Source organism: Etheostoma spectabile, chromosome 12 (genome assembly GCF_008692095.1).
Source record: "Etheostoma spectabile isolate EspeVRDwgs_2016 chromosome 12, UIUC_Espe_1.0, whole genome shotgun sequence".
NCBI lineage: Eukaryota > Metazoa > Chordata > Actinopteri > Perciformes > Percidae > Etheostoma > Etheostoma spectabile.
The window spans coordinates 28,973,478-28,977,516 of NC_045744.1; the positions used below are offsets into that span (position 1 = coordinate 28,973,478).

Consider the following 4,039-nt stretch of genomic DNA (forward strand, 5'->3'; position numbering starts at 1 on the left):
CATTTTTGTATTGAATTTCTGCAGCAAAAGAAACAAAATGCACGCATTACTTCAAGAGAAAACTGCAGTGTAAAACAATCTATGTCAATACAATATGCTAGATCTATTGTTGAAGAACTGACACATAAAATAATGTATGTTTGGTAATTCCACCAGATATCAGTGTTTTATGACATTAAGCTTGACTAAAGTTCCTGTTGGGAGAAACATGTTCAACAGGAGGCGAACGGGGCGGAGTCATTAGGTTTCCATTAAAGTCAATGTGTGTACTTCCACTGACTACGGCCTGATTCATCCCAGCTCCGGCAATCCCAGCCCTCCAGAGCAGATACGCAGAGCTTCTATTTTTGCCGGACGCGGGGAGCTCCGCAGCATCTCAGCACACGGCCGATAGTGCGGACAGGACGTCAAGCACAGAAACAATAAAACATCCAGTCAATTTTCAAAGAAAATAGGCCGTGCGTGCTGCGGATCATTTCCCACCTTGAAAACAGCACAGTGTTGTTTCCCTCTCAGTCCTCTGGATGGAAACAAACGTGGTTCTATTGTGTTGTGTTGTGTGTGTGTTGTAGGTGTGTTTGTGCGTTGGTTAAGGAAAATTCTTTAAAGTATTGAAAAAATGGTCATATCATCGTTAAAAACTAATGTGGAATGTTGTAATTTATTTTTTTTATGAATTGGGATAGAAAAAAGTATTGTTTAGGAAGCGGTATCGAAGTCATGGTATTGGTGTTGGCGTCAAATATTTGAACAATACCGTACATATGTTTGTACAGTACATTTTTTTCTGTATCTAACTGTAGGCTACAAACAAAAACTGCAGATCAAATGACCTCAGTAAGCTTTACAAAATAATTATATTTATATTTGTGTTTGTATTTTATGGTGTTGGTATCGAGTTATGTGAACGTTACCCTACCTGTTAGTTTCAGGAAAGATGTCCTCCCAAGTTCGACTGAGACTGCTGCCGAGAGACAGGTGCATGTTTGATGAGCCGGTTCAGATGAAGGTGGCCGGGCTGAGGCGAGACAGGTGGTCACCATGAGAGCCAGAGCCACTGACGACAAGGGGCTGGTGTTCAGCTCCTCGGCACCTACAAGGCTGATGAGAGCGGGGAGATCGACCTGGAGAGAGACCCTCTTTCAGCGGAGCTACGTCGGGTGGAACCCAGGGTCTGCTGTGGTCCATGAGGGCAGACACCTTGCACAAAAGGTTTATAAAAACTATTCACTGAACCACCATGTGGTGAATTTATCTGTGACGAGAAGGAGGGGGAGGGCAGGATGCTGGCAGAGGCGACCAACGAGAGGCTTCTGATTGGAGACGGAGTTAGCCGACTCCCCATCAAAGAGGGAATATCCGTGGAGTTCTGTTCACTCCCCCGGTTGGGCTATGTCTTATCACGCTTCCAGTGATAGAAACATATGGCATTACTTTATCCTGTTTATTATAACTTATTTTTTGAAGAGACCAACACAACAGTGAATGTATTCTACTACAAGTATTCTACTGCTTGTGTGGCCACAGCCTAATAACGTTAATTCAGCTGTAGTTGTTTTAATGCAATTTTGCTTACTTTTTGTCAGGATTTGAGGATGGTTTCACATAATTTCCATCATGGGGTCTCTAACAATTTTAGACCCTTTATCTGAAAGAGAGGCCAAGTAGGGACCCTACTACATATATGTAAAAAATTGAGTTTTATTGTTAAGCATACATGAGGAAGGCACAGTGAATCCTTAAGCTTAACTGTAAAGCTACTAGTGGCTAACCTTACCTATGTAAGCTTCTCTTCAATGTGTAAATGAAAGTGTTTTTTCACAACAGGCCAATTTATTTTTGCTTCAACTGTTTAACATATTTTCATTTTGAAAAAAAAAATACAAAGAAATAAACCTTTCTTTGGTTGCCCTCTGCACTTACTCTGAGGACCTTGTTGAATTCTCCTCAGAATGTTAGATGCTTGCATTTTGGGTTCTCATGTGTCATTGATCCAGGGAGAGGTCCATTCCCTGCCCTGTTGGATCTGTATACTTTTGGTGGAGGATTGTCAGAGAAAAGGGCCTCTCTGCTGGCCAACCGTGGATTGTGGTTCTAACTATAGCACTGTACGGTCATGATGACATCACGCGGAACATCAAAGAGGTCCATCTGGATTATTTCGAAGAAGCTATGAGTTTTTAAAAAAACAAGCTAAGGTGAGTTGTTTGATAGCATTGTTTCTAGGACACATTTGTTAGTCTGCCACTGTCATTTTCATTCCATCACTGGGGTTGCTTAAGATAAAGAAAAAAGTTCTATCTCAGTGGCTAAAATTAGTTAAGTTCATTTTATGGCGCTTACACACTGCTACTACCAGTCTACTGGCTTGACGACTCAGCCACAGTGCCCCGCTCCTTTTTCCATTGCATGGACCAGCGGGAGGTGAGCATGGCTGGTTGTTTTAGCGACGCCTTAAAGCCCATGTTGCAGTTTAATTTTCCACACAATTTACACTTATTGATGTTGGTATAAACATTCAAACTGTTATCCACTGTATGTCATATTGAAAGTATCACATAACATAAAATAACACGAAAAAGTAGGTCATATTTTACAGTGGTTTGCTTTTTTCCCACAATGCATTGCATGACGTCACACAAGGGAGACGATAGGCCAGCCAGCTAGAGAGACAATTGAGAGTTACGAGAGAGATAGAAGACAACAGTGTAGAAAGAGTGTTTAGCAACGATTATAGATAATACATACATATACATAGATAGCCTATATATAGCGAGACATATAGACAGATAGACACTATTGATAGATATATTTAAAGAGAAAGAGATAGATAGCTATAGCTAGCATACCGGTATAGCTAGCGAGCTAGCTAGCTGTAGGTTAGCTAGCTAGGTAGGAAGGTGGGTACAATTTGTCCGTGTTAGGCAGGCCGATTTTTCAAAGACGGACGTAACCAAGAATTCAAAGATCTGAAAGTGAAACACAGCTTAGACGGGGGATGTTGTTCGGCTTTTCACAAGTTTAGAGTTAGCTAACGCTACGCCGCCGAACGTTAGCACAACAGCGTTAGCCTAGCCTGCTAGGTAAATATTACGACTGCCTTTGGTGTGGCCTACATATGCGTCCATGTTGTCAACACCATACATGTGGCATTAGTGCACCTTTTGTACCATAATTGTATTGAATGGAATAGTAAGCTTCGCTCCTACGAGATGGGTGGGGTTTTGTTACGTTACACACAAAGCTAACTGGCTATAGTTAGCTTGTACGGATGCTAGCGGATTAACGTTGTGTAGCCAGCAACTTCGGCAGTAGAGTTTCGGTAAGCTAACCACGACAGCGTTGTCGCCCACAATCAACCTGCAGTGATGTTTGAAATGGAAACACGCATATTGTTTCTTTCCCCTGAGATCCTGGACATTATTTTCATTTATGACGTTAAAAATAAATGAAGAGTAGCCCGAGTGTGCGCGGTATGAGCTTCCCGACCGGAGGCTCACTCGCCTACAGCGCCCGCTCTCCACCGCAGCTTCGCCGCCACACACACACAAGCACCGGCCAAACAGCGACACGTTTTCACCGGAGGTTAGAGGTAAACACTTAGAAATAACACCGAGATGCCTTCTATTCCTACATCTAGATAAGTGTACCAGTACTTATCTGAACTAACGACATAACCCTGTCACTAGATCGAGAGAAAACGTTGACGTTCACTCGCTGCTATTCACTGACAGTAAAAGTAAAGTCATTGTATGCACTGCTGCGTTGCTAATAAAGGAGATAAATGAAGGAGACTTCCCCACAATCTTGACAATTCCTCATTGCCCTCTCACGTCTGTCAGGTTGGTAATATTTGGTGCTGGCCTTTCCTCCTCTTCCTATCCAGTCAGTCACCGTAGTTCTAGTGCCAGGCTGAGACTTAACTCCTTGAGTGACGTCATCACCAAATTGACTCCATAAACCGCGAATACCAAAAATGACCAAAAACTAACTTTTAAAACTATTTGGAGACATTTTTAAAAATTATACATATCTTGAG

At 42.3% G+C, this 4,039-nt stretch overlaps 1 pseudogene; it reads left to right on the forward strand.

Moving 5' to 3' along the window:
* The first annotated feature begins 936 nt into the window (after positions 1-936).
* The window catches only part of LOC116699561 (acyl-coenzyme A thioesterase 2, mitochondrial-like), a 5,024-nt pseudogene continuing 1,921 nt past the window's right edge, over positions 937-4,039 (forward strand).